A 13,441-nucleotide genomic window follows, 5' to 3' on the forward strand; every position below is an offset into this window, starting at 1 on the left:
CAGGTTATGGTCAGAAAGAGGGAAGGGGGTGTTAGTGAGGTTGTGGGGAGCGCAGCGGTTGGAGAAGACGAGATCAAGGATATTACCATCGGAGTGGGTGGTGGATTGTATGCACTGTGCAAGTGCAAAGGAGGAGGTTAAGTGGAGGAGATGGGATGTGGCCAAGTTGTCGAGGTTGACAGGGATGTTGAAATCCCCAAGGATGATGGTGGGTAGCTCAGAGGAGAGGAAGAAGGGTAGCCAGGAGGAAAAGTCATCCAGGAAGCGGGGTATGGATCCAGGAGGCCGGTATATCACAGCAATCTTCAGGGGGTTGGGGAGAATAGTCGGACGCAGTGGGCCTCGAAGGAGGAGAAGGATAGGGAGGGGGGGTTTGGGAGGACTCGGAAGGTGCTCTGCGGTGACAGGAGCAGACCAACCCCACCACCTTTACGACCGTTGGGCCTGGGTGAGTGGGTCCAGGTGAGACCTCCGTAGGAGAGTGCAGCAGGGGAGGTAGAGTCAGTGGGCTGGATCCAGGTTTCCGTAATCGCTAGGAGGTTGAGGGAGCAGGAAACAAAGAGGTTGTGGATGGCAGTAAGCTTATTGCACACCGATCGGGCGTTCAGGAGTGCACTTGAATATTAGTGTGATCAGATGCTTTCCTATGTTAAAAATGGTGCAGTTTATATCCGGTGAAACCAAAGTGATGAAATGCTCAGAGCTTCTTGTTTCTTAGACCATAGAGATGATTGGAGCTGTTCAAGTCTCTGATCAGCTCTATGGTCAGCAGGCAGAACCAACGGCTTCATTCCTGGGTTCCCCGAGACAGGATAGCCCAAGAAAGCCATGGAAGGCAGTAGGGGGGCATCCCCTCCCACTGCTTGTAAAAGTAAACCAGTGTCTAAGTAGCCACTAGGATTGCTTTTACATGAAAGCTGACCTTCAGCTGAAAAGAATGATACCAGAATGATGCCTATAGCTACAGGAATCATCCTGGTATCACCACCGACATACCAGTACATCACTGGTCCTTGTTGGGCATATATGTAATGTTCTTTTTTTTCATGCAACCTGTGGGCTGAAAGAAAAAACGAGAACCTAACAGATTGCTCCACTCACATTGATCTATGTGCAGAAACCTCTGTCAAAAAAAGTGTGTGGTATGCCCACCATTAGAATATACCGCCCTGCATCCACCCACTTCTAAGGTTGGGCATACATGCCTCGTGGGCTGAACGAAAAAAAGACCCTAAAAGATTCCTCCATTCACATCAATGTGGATGAAGAATTCTCTGCCATTTAGCCTATTTTTGTGGTGTTTATTCATCCCCAGTCGGGGGTCACTATTGTGTATATAGTGATTGTTAGTGATTTACAGGCGTTGAGCCTGATTTTTTCTTTCTTTCACAATTACCACATTTTGTGGTTCCACGGACTCACTTTATTTATCCTATATTGGGATCACTGGCATTGTTTACATTCACAAGTTATTTTGAGCTTATACAGTACATGCGTTTATTCATTTGATTCCTCTTTCTTTTTTCATAGGTTCACCACAAGGAGTGGTTTCACTGATTCACTTTGTTTTTTATCCCCCAGTGGGATCACTACTATTTCTGTCACACCAGTTTATCCAGGGCATGTAAAGTTTACATGCATTTATGTCACTATATTTATTCACTGGTGTTGTTGTTCAGGAGCTTTCTCAGTTTCACGGCGTTTAATATATTTGTATTAATATTGTGTATATATTTGTGGAATATCCTACTTAGAAGAGGGGGTGGAGAGGTTGTGGGGTTTATGTCTTATTTGACTTAGTTATCTACTATTGATTTTTAAGGGGATATTGTTTACCTATTTACTGTATATTACATATTGGGGTTCACATATAGTTTATTAGCACAGCACCACATTTTACAATTTTTTTGATATATGGTTAGGTGTTAGCAGCTTTAGTCACAGGTTCGCCTAAGCGCAGGAGGACTTTGAATACTATCCTCTTTGGGGGTGACCTTTGGGTTTGGGTACCAGAGAGGTCATCTGGAAAATGCCTCCCATGTAGCCGTATAACTGCATCTGGATTTGGGGATTGGGCCACAGCAATTTCTGGATACAAAAGGGCCATGATGATCGCTTCCTGAAATTTTAGGAAGGATCCACTTCATCCTGTTGCTTTGTAAAGTACAAAAGCGTTATATATAGCCAATTGAAATAGACACCTTTTTGTATCAGTGTCAAGCTTTGCGGGAAATTAGGTCTGAATTTATCATCTGGTCGTTGAAGTCCACCCCTCCCATGTTAAGGTTATAGCCGTGGTCAGATGCCGTGGAAATTAGGATGGTCGGTTCTGCATGAATGGAAGACAGGATGAAAACATCCCTTTTGTCCGTCCACTTAACTGCAAGCAATTCATCATTTCTCAAGCAGGCTCTCTCCCCCTTTCTAAGTTGGGTGTTTACAAGCCGTTGGGGGAAGCCCCGTCAATTAGGTCACACGGTGTCTTATGAGCCAATTCCAAGATTGTGCAGATCTATATAGTGGCACACTTGTATAGAAATTGTCCATATATAAGTGGTACCCCTTGCAGAACAAAGATGACACCAAGTCCCATACTATCTTGCCACTGCCACCCATGTAGTCTAGGCAGTCAGGGGGCTCTACTTCACTGTCTCTTCCCTCATACACCCAAAAAGTATATGTAGAGACTGTGGCCCTCTTACGGAGCTTATACAATTTGACCCCATATCTGGCACATTTGCTGGGGAGGTACTGTTTGAATGCAAGGCGGCCAGTAAAGTGAACGAGGGACTCATCCACGCAGATGTTTTGCTGGGGCGTATACACATTCGCAAATTTCTCAGTGAGGTGGTTTACGAAGGGCCAAATTTTGTAGCCGGTCGTTTGTTGCCGGTTAGAGCCGGTCATGTTCAGGATCACTCCGAGGATGACAGGAGTGTGTTATCACTGAAATGCATGAAGCGCATTATCGTCTCATATCTACGCCTGGCCATGGCAGCAGAGAACATGGGCATATGATGAATTAGGTCTGTGGATCAATACGACCGCAACTCAAAGTTTTAAAATTTGGAAACCGTAATATGTTTCCATACAGTTGGTCTTTCAAGAGCTGAATTTTGGTTGGCGGTGATATATTGTTGTGCATATAAAATGCTTTGGCCCACAATCAAATTATACAAATATTCTGTGAAAAACAACTTCATAAAATCAAGGGGAGTAGTTAAATTTGCTGTTTCCACCTGAATTCCCGGTTGGGCAGTGAACAGGGAAAGTACGGGTGCTGCAGAATCTGTGGGCTGCCAATCAGGATTTGAAAGCACGTCCAGAAGGACACTATGGGCTCTACGGCCTGTGTGCAAATTCTTAGTGGCTGCAGGATCCTATTTGTGCTAGCCCCGCACCAGCTTGTACTGCACTTATAGGACTCGGCACGTGACCAAGTGATACTGCAGTGCTGGTATGAAAAAGACAAGGTTATACTAGGCCACTGGTGCTCACCAGTTCACCAAAAGGTAGTGCAGCCCGAGTACTGGCACTCTGCTGCATATGAGACAAGTCACGCATTCCTAGCACTTCAGTTTCATGGGTTCAGGTACATCTTATCTTAACAGGGACCTCTTCTCCATTGTCCGAGGTACCTATCAAGGTGCCGCTGCTTTCTACAGGTTCGTATTCTGAGGTGGATTCTGTCAGTGAGGCCCCCCCTTCGCTCTCATCTGACATGCTAAGAATCCTATAGGCCTCTTCACTAGTGTACCTTTTTTGGGGCATTTTGGGCTCTAAATTCACAGGTACCTAGTGCGACTCACAGGAAAAAAAGAGTGCCTGACTGTCAGGGACTGCTTGAACCACTACCAATAAAATTCACCTGCAAGTGCTAGCAGAGATCAGGTTGGATTCCACTAACGCTGCGGTTTTGTGTGCAATGTATCACAGATGACAATGATTAGAAATTACACTGACACTACACTTCTTGTTAGGGGTTGGTGGGGGGGGGAGCGTCGGGGCTAAACACAAGTGCTGGCAGTGAACAGGGCTGATCCTGCTAACACGTTTTTGGGGACACTAATACTAAGGGGGCACATGTATAGATTTGTTTGTGATCAACATATTGATCCATACAAACACTGTACTAATAATAGTGGTAATCAGCAACCTTTAGTGTGATTGTGATAGTGTGCGGGCAATCTAATGCTAGCTGACCCTAGCTGGGAGGGGCGCTAACTGACCCTGACACTATCGGACGTCGCTAGTGGCAGCAATACAGTGATTAGTGGGAAATAACATACACTGACATTGTACTAATGGTACCAGCAGGGTGACAGGGGGCAATCAAAGGGTTAAATGTGTCTAGCTAAGGTGCGTGGGTGCAATGTGCTGCTTTACTCACGTGTGGTGTCTATCTTCTCTCCCTAGAACATAATAGTTCCAGCGAGAGAAGATCCAGCCAGATCTTGTGCCTGTATTTACAAATACAAGTATAGCTGTGCTTCTCCATTCACTGTAGTAGATCTGCAGAGTCCCAGCGAAAATCACTGGCCGAGGCCTGTTGACATGCATTTCCTACAGCAAATTACAGTGGGGGACAGTGGGGGTCAGTTGGGGGGCACGTGCATGCGCACTACAAAGCAGGAAGTAAACAGCATCGTATGGGTACGTCGCTGGTCCTGCTGGAACCGCCTGTCCACAGTACATTGCGGGCAGCCCAACAGTGGTTAAGATATGTGGTTGTATGCCATCCGGTCCAGGTGCTTTAAACCCCCAAGGTTCTGGCTACAGTCCCCCTGGTGAATGGAGCCAAGAGAAAAAAGGTGACGGGGAGGGATCTCCAGCACACAGCCTGTAATTGACAAGTTCAGTTCTGTTCTTCTGTGAAGGGGAGTTTGCCTCTTCCCTCCAATTAGTTCTCAGAGCCAAGCAAACAGTATTTAGTTTGTTAAAGCATTGTACATTATAAAACACAGTTATTTACCTGTTAACTGTATTTTCAGGAATCTTCCAAGACAGCTTCACATGAGAAACCTCCCAGGAAACACCCGATCCACCTTCTTTTCCCATAAGCAGCCTCTCTCCCTAGGGGACCCTCAGTACAAGAATATGACCGAAGGCCAAGGAGAAAGCATAAAGATGATAGTAGGAACAATATATAACCAGTCCATTGAATGACGGAACACCAACATATTCTGTAAGTACACAGTAATCGGGAGGGAGTTACACTGTCCTGGAAGATTCCTGGAAATACAGTTAACAGGTAAATAACTGCGTTTTCCCAAGTCATCTTCCAGGACAGCTTCACATGAGAGGATTGAATAGGAATACGTACATTAGGGTAGGGCTGTTGCTTGCAGGACCTTTCTGCCAAATGCTTGGTCTTTGTTGCCAATCAGGTCCAACCGGTAGTGTTTGGTGAAGGTGCTGAAGTTGGACCATGTTGCGGCCTTACAGATCTGTCCAGGAGAGGCGCGAGTTTTCTCTGCCCAAGTAGCTGCGGTGGCCCTGGTCGAATGTGCTTTTAAGCCAGGTGGAGGTGCCAGTGACGTAGTTTTGTATCCCTCTGAGATGGCCTCTCTTATCCATTTTGCGATGGTGCCTTTGGAGGCATTGTATCCCTTTCTCGGGCCTTGGAATAAGATGAAGAGACTAGATGAGAGTCTCCATGTTTTTGTGTGCTCGATGTACGCAATTAGGCATCTTCTCACATCAGTTTTGTTGTAGTCACCCTCTTTGGCATTGCTTGGGTTTCTACCAAAGGATGGTATTACTATTTCCTGTAATCTGTGGAAATGCGACGCGACCTTTGGTGGGAATGCTGGATCCGTATGGAGGATGATTTTGTCCAACAGGATTGTGCAGTAAGGTTCAATTACTAACAGAGCTTGCAGTTCGCTGACTCTGTGAGCGGAGACCAGGGCTATGAGGAGAGTGGTTTTGAGGGTCAAGTGCCTGAGAGAGCATTTCTCCAAGGGTTCAAAAGGTTCCTGCTGAAAACTTTTTAGAACTGTGCCTAGGTCCCATAGAGGGTACTTTGGCATGCATAGGACTCTGCGTTTGGAGGCGGCTCTCAGGAATCTAATTACTAAGGGATCCCCTGCTAGTTTTTAGATAGGGGCTCCTGACGACTCGTTCCTACTTCTCCGGAAGGAAAATTTTCTCTAGATTTTGTCGTATATGTTATTTGTCGACTTTTTCCGTCCGTCCAAGATCGTGGCGCCTACTCTTTCTGATAAACCTTTTCCAGCCAGCCTGTTCCACTCAGAAGCCAAGCTGTCAGGGATAGATTTTCCAGGTGTGGGTGTACTACTGCCCCCTGCACAAGTAGGTCGTGCGCGGTTGGTATCATCCACGGGTCCGTTAGGCTCAGTTTCTTCAAGAAGGAGAACCAGGATCTTATGGGCCAGAACGTAGCAATCAGGATGACCCTGGCTTGGGATGACTGCATCTTCTGTACCACTCTTGGTAGCAGTCTGAATGGTGGGAAAGTGTAAAGGAGGTCTTCTTCCCATTGTTGGACTAGTGCATCTGTCCCTGCGCTCCTGGGGTCCTTTTGCAGGCAGAAGTATTTCTCTAGTTTTGCATTCTTTCTGCTGGCGAAGAGATCTATGGAGGGAGTACCCCATCTGGTGCAGATTTGGCCGAATATTGTACGGCTGAGGCACCATTCTGACTGGCTGACTTCCTCTCGGCTCAACTGGACGGCTAGCTGGTTTAGATCTCCTTTTAGGTGTGATGGATTTTAGGCTCCTTTCTGCCCAGCTCAGGAGGGTTTCTGCTAGTTCCATCAGTTTCGGGGACCTCGAGCCTCCTTGCCTGTTCAAGTATGTGACCGCTGTTGTGTTGTCGGACAGGATCTGAATCTCTTTCCCTTCTATTTTCTCCTGACAAGCTGTGAGTGCTATGAAATTTCCAATAATTCCCTGAAGTTTGACGACCTCCCTGAGGTCCCACTTTCCCTGCGTCAGGCAATCCTCCATGTGTGCGCCCCACCCCCACATACTTGCGTCTGTGGTGATTCTTATTGGGTTGGCTTGCTTCCACCTTCTTCCCACTTTTAGTGTGTGGATGTTCCCCCACCACTCCAGTGATTCTCTCACTTTGTGCGTGAGGCAGATGCTGGAATCTAGGGACGCTTGGCTGCCATCCCAGTGGGAGAGGACGTGGTTCTGTATCGTTCTAGAGTGTAGTTGTGCCCATTGTACCCCCAGTATGGCTGCTGTCATGTGCCCGACGAGCTTCATGGCGTTTCTTACTGTGCAAGTTGCCATCCCCTGGAGGGTTTTCGCGTCTTGTTGTAGTTTGAGCGCTTTTTCTGCGGTCAGGTATAAGCAAGTATTTGTGGAATCAAGAACGTATCCCAAATACGTGATCCTCCTGGAATGGACTGTGATTTTTCCATATTTATTAACCACCCTAGGTTTTCCGGGAAGGATATTGTGTGCTCCACATGACATTTCAGGGCTCTTTCCATGTCCGCAAATAAAAGTAGATCGTCCAGATAGGGGGATGATGTTTATCCCTTCTAGCCTCAAGGCTTGCAGAGGTTCTGCTAGGATCTTTGTAAATATTCTTGGTGCTGAAGCTAGACCAAAAGAGGGTGCATTGAACTGGAATAAGATCGTCCTTTCCTTGCCCTTTAGCGCAAACCTTAGAAATTTCCTTGATTCTTCCCTTATCAGGACGTGAAGGTATGCGTCCTTTAGGTCTATTGATGTCATAAATGCACCAGGCGGAAGGAGTTCTTTTGTCGTGTACATTGTTTCCATGCAGAATTTTTTGTGTTTTACAAATTCGTTCACCTTCTTCATGTTGAGTATCATTCTGTAACTTCTGATGCATCTGCGATGAAGGCTACTGGTTTCTCCAAGACCGGTAATGATTTGAGGATTTCCTCCGCTGGCGTACCCTGTTCCAGGTGAGAGAGAAGCTGGCCCAGCCATACGTCCAGGGTTCTGGAAACACAGGTTGTTGCTATTGCTGGTTTAAAGTTTAACGCGGACGATTCCCATGCCCTTCTAAGAAATGTGTTGGCCTTGCGGTCCATTGGGTCCTTTAAAGAACCTCTGTCTTCAAACGATAGATCTGTGGTCTTCAAGATCTTTGAAAGTGGGGCATCTGGTTTCGGGCAGGACTCCCACATGGACAAATCTTCGTCCTTAAACGGGAAACGCCTTTTCAGGTTCTTGGGAAAAAAAGATTTCCTTTTCCGGCTCTTCCCGTTCCCTCTTTATGGTGGACCGGGAATGTGCGCCCGCTTTTCTTCTGTAGCCCCGCATAAAGTTGGTCATGCAGAGAGAGATCTGGTTTTTCCTCTTCTAAGTCCAAGGTATCGTAGATTACCTTTAGGAGACCTTCTGTATCCTCTACTGGAAAAAGGAATCTCTGCGACCTGTGGTTCTGTTCTTCCGACTCGCCTTCCTCCGACTCAATAGTACCGGGTTCTTCTTCTTGAACTGTGATAGCGCCCGGGTCCTGTTTCCTCTTAGCCGGTAGGGAAACGCCTGAGGTGCCTGGTTGGGGCTTGTGCAGGCCCGGTTCCTGCATTTGTTCTCTGAACTTTTGAAAAAGCGACCCTGACTCTTTCTTAATCAGCTTGTCAATGCACTCCTGGCACAGCTGCTTTTTCCAAGCGCTAGCAAGTCTCCTCTTGCAGGTAGCGCATTTCCTCTTAGCTTCATAGAGGACCTCCCTGTCTCTTCTCTCTTCCTCCTGTGGGCCCATCTAAGGACAGGGAGACACAAGGTGTAGGCCTTCTGTAATGCTAGGGCCTTGGGGACACCCACTAATGTGCACCCACTGGCAGTCCACAAGAAAAAACCCTGAGGTGCTAGAGAGAGAAGAGGGGGGCCTTATACCCCCCCAGGATTCAGGTCAGAGCAAAGAGGTATAGAGAGAGGGGGGGTTTGTGGTAGCCCGCAGGCTCCTACCTTACAGCTGGCCTCCCCCAGCTCGGACAGATCTGCCTCCATTCTGCCGCTTTCCCGCCCTCGGCGCGCTGTGTTTAAAGGGTAGTAGGGCTCTGCCCCCTCCCTTGGGTCCTGGTGCACTGGCTTCCCCTCACAGCTGTGGTGTGGGGCAAAACTTGCGGTCTTCCATCCATATCTAAGATGGCGGCAGGTCTCTTCTTGTTCGAGTGCCGAAAGTGTGGCTCGCAGGTCCCAGGGACCAGAAATGACGATCCTGGCCGTGACGTCATCCACCCGTGCCTCCTCGTCGGGATGTTGGCGTGCAGCAGAGGAAGGTAGGCTTTTTCCCCAAACGGTAGCTGTCCCTTCCCAGTAAGCCAGCGGAGTAGGCTCTGTTACCCCTGGAGAGCCCCGCAGGACCAAAATTGAGGGTGCTGTCACCCCCAACCCCCGGAGGAAAGGGTGGCTTGTAGGGAACACTGGAGAGGCCACCCCGCAAAGCCCCCCCTTGCTTGAGAATAGGAGGAGGGGTAGCCCCATCCAGGTGGCCTCTGTACCCCGCCAGATGACCATGCTAAAAAAAGAAAAGAAAATGGGAGCAGTTCCTAGTCCTGGTCCGGAGGAAACACTAATAGTGAGGGTCCCCTAGGGAGAGAGGCTACTTATGCGAAAAGAAGGTGGATCGGGTGTTTCCTGGGAGAAGCCTATCTCTCATGTGAACCTGTCCTGGAAGATGACTAGGGAAAAAGTAATTTTCTTTAATAAATTCATGTTTCACCTTTGTATCCTTTGTTGTTTTTCTCTAGTGCATGTGCTCTAGGGATTGCTGCATGACATTTTTTTAGGTTGGGTCTTTATGATGGCTGTAAGGAAGTATGCCTATACAATGTATGTTCAAATGACCACTTGTAGTCTCCATTGGATGCCCATGTGATGGTCACAACATAAGTGCACAACTAGTATATGCCAGAATCTGAGTTCAGAAAAAATTAACTTGAAAACTAAAAAATAGCAGGTGAACACTATACCCTGATACCAGGTATTCAATATAAAGTTTACAACAAAAAGTGCTGGTCTTACATTCATTGTCCTTGTTCAGGCACCTACTGTTCTAGGGTGACTATTCATTTTCCCAGTTGTGCACCTATAAATTGTAGAACAAAAAGTGAAGTGCTCTACTCATTAGAATATTAACAAAATAAAAAGTTATACAATGAAAATGTCCAATCCCATGTGAAATACTTTGTGATTAAACTGTGTCCTTAAATATGAAATAATAGTGAAGATTAATCAGTTGCACATGCCGTGATGAAAACAAGAAACTTCCAGGGATAGCCAAAGTGATACTATCCACTCTCATGCAAGGCTTACCGGAAGGCTTGCGATCCCCTGCTAAGAGTGGTCAGTCAGCGCTCTTTATTATGTTATGGGTGACATATGCATTGGATGGTTTTTATCCTCCAAAACAGGCCCAGAATAGTGACAAATGATTTCTCCTTCTCGATTTCTCCTAGAGACTCCACATAGTGTAAAACCATCTATACAAAGGAATTTATTAAACGGAATTGCACTTACATGACAATCATTAAAATCTGCATAGAAAAAATGCCACAAGGAATTTTTCCAACTTCCAAGATGGCCGCTGGCCTTCCAAGATGTGGAGTATCTTTATTACATGGTGTCTGCTGCATGTTTTGGTCCCATTGATTTGTATTGCAGTGTTTTGGAGCCATTACCAAGTAATGAGGCATTTTAAAGAAATCGTTTGTCACTATTCTGGGCCTGTTTTGGAGAATAAAAAACATCCAATGCCTATGATGTCACCCATAACATATTAACAGGGGGTCGCAAACCTTCAGTTAAGCTTAGCATGAGAGTGGATAGTATCACTTTGGCTATCTCTGAAAGTTTCCTGTTTCCATCACGGCATGTGCAACTGATTAATCTTACTATTTCATAGTTAAGGACACAGTTTAATCACAAAATATTTCACATGGGATTGTACATTTTGATAGAATATTAACAAAATAAAAAGTTATACAAATGAGTAGAGCACTTCACTTTTTGTTCTACACTTTATAGGTGCACAACTGAGAAAATTAATAGTCACCCTAGAGCAGTAGATGCCTGAACAAGGATCATAAATGTAAGACCAGCAGTATTATCTTGATGATAGCTGCAGATTTAAAAAGATTGAAAATAATAATTTAAAATTACATTACACTTGTTAAAATATATTTATTTTAGTGGTTGGGGTTACACATACTTTAACTTGCATTTGGTTAAATCTCTCGTTGAAAAAAGTAGCATAGACCACTATTTAGAATGCTTTCCTCAGGCTAACAACTAGTAATAATTAGGCAATTGGATAAGGATTAATTGGAATTCATTCAATTATCCCGGGAGCCATTAAAACCTTCAACATGTTTAATGTATATACAACTTTTCAGATGCTCCTAAGAGACTCATTAATTTTCAAAGCAATTTAAACTGTCTTTACATTAATGCAGATGGATATAGAATATATCATATATTGCGTATTGTGTACAGTAATAATTAACAGCCCTGAGGCTGATATTACCCTGAGGAATTTAATGATAGCATCAGTAAAGGTAAATAACACTTCTGAAATTTAAGACAAACACATGGCTGAGACCCAAAGTATTGCACAACAATTTGCAAAAGTGCATCCATATGTTATTGCAACCAGTGCAATATTCACAAAATAAAAAAATAGCTATTTTATTTTGTTTATATATTTTTTTATAAGACTTGTGATTGGACACACACATAGACAAACCAAAAAAAGCACATACATATAGTTAAGACAACATTATATTTTTGTAAGCCCAGTATCCTCAATTAGGAAATAGTAATCCAGTGACAACAGAAATTAGATATCAACAGCATATGAGATCTTCAAATGGTTGTAAGGCAGAGATTATCCTTCTGGTCGATGACAAATCGTTCATCTGCAGCATAACAAAGTTAACGAGTATTGTATGAGATGATCACAATTTGTTACATGCGAAGTTCACTTTTTAAAAAAAAAAACATTTTATTAGAGTTTTCACAAGTAATACAATAGACCAATAGCCAGAGATTAATAGGCAATAAACAAATGGTAGTTTACAGTCAGGATCCTAACACAATAGGGTACTATTAGAGCTCGCGAACAGAATAACGCTATAATTCATGAGACACAGTTATCAATGTCACTTTATAGATGGTGGTGGGGGGGTTGCTGGTTACCCTACCTCACGTGCTTGTTCCTTTAATTCAAAGACTAAGCAATTATGTGAAGGGCCTAAACTGTATGATACCTTATTGAACGAGACATGGGTGGTTCGCAAAGGTGCACTGATGCTGAAGAAGTTCACTGTTTGTAAAATGTTTTTTTTTTTTTTACATTGCAGCCTGTAAAGCATTGCACCCGCAATCAGCAGAGTCCAATACCAGGATCTTGCAGACTCTCATAAGCTGTACGCCTGTACCTCCCATATGGGCAGGCAGTTACTGAATAACAGGAAGAATCGATGAACTACATTCTCACTTACCAGTGCCCTCAAAGATCATTGAGAACTACAACCTGTCAGCCGCAATGGCTGATGGTACTTGTACTCTGACCATGCAGCCACTTCATTCATTTACAGTTTCCTGTGAATGATTAGAGCCCTACACGGCCACACTGTTTTCAAATTGTGTTAGCAGGAGCAGAGAGAAGATCGCCCACCTGGTGTCACAAGATAGGGGAGTGCTGTTGGAGGGGGCATAGGAGCATGTTACATGTTACATGTTACATGGTTACATAAGTGTGTAACATGCTCCTAAAGGTGAACTTATCCTTTAAGTTTTGAATTACAAGCTTTCTATATTTGTTAGGCTTTAAAACAAGATGCAGCCTGTGCATTCTGATGAGCATGTTGGTTTTAAAATGCATCCAATTGTAACAAAAATCCTACAGCTCTGAACTAAACATAACCATTCAAAAATTGTTTCAGAGTCCTATCAATATTCTATCTACAGTAGTTCAATAAATGAATACAAAATATTTGTATAATTAAAAGGCATCATTTAAACATTATAGACTGATGGTAATCCTGATCTGATTCTCCTTGTCCACCCTTCTACCACTGCCATGTGAGCCACTGGCAGAGCTGGATTGGGAAGGAATGGAGTTCTAGGAATTTAACAGCATTGGGCCCCAAATTTATTCCAGTCTGTCCATCAACAGAGAGCAAAGTAGTAACTGCACCTTTGTTGCCTGAGATAACAGAAGTGAAAGTTCTTTCAAGGCTTCATTTGTCTTAATAAACAGGACCTTGTCTTCCAAAGGATAATAGAGAAAGGCTCAATTCCTAGTGAGGCAGCACCACTGTCGCATTAGGTAGGAATTACCCAGCTGTATATACACTGCTCAAAAAAATTAAAGGAACACTTTTTAATAAGAGTGTGGCATCAAGTCAGTTATACTCCTGGGATATTGATCTGATCAGTTAAGTAGAAGAGGGGGTTGTTAATCAGCTGCTTTGGTGTTAATG

The sequence above is a fragment of the Staurois parvus genome, unplaced genomic scaffold (genome assembly GCF_062004578.1).
Source record: "Staurois parvus isolate SC_StPar_1 unplaced genomic scaffold, SC_StPar_1.0 ptg001091l, whole genome shotgun sequence".
Taxonomy (NCBI): domain Eukaryota; kingdom Metazoa; phylum Chordata; class Amphibia; order Anura; family Ranidae; genus Staurois; species Staurois parvus.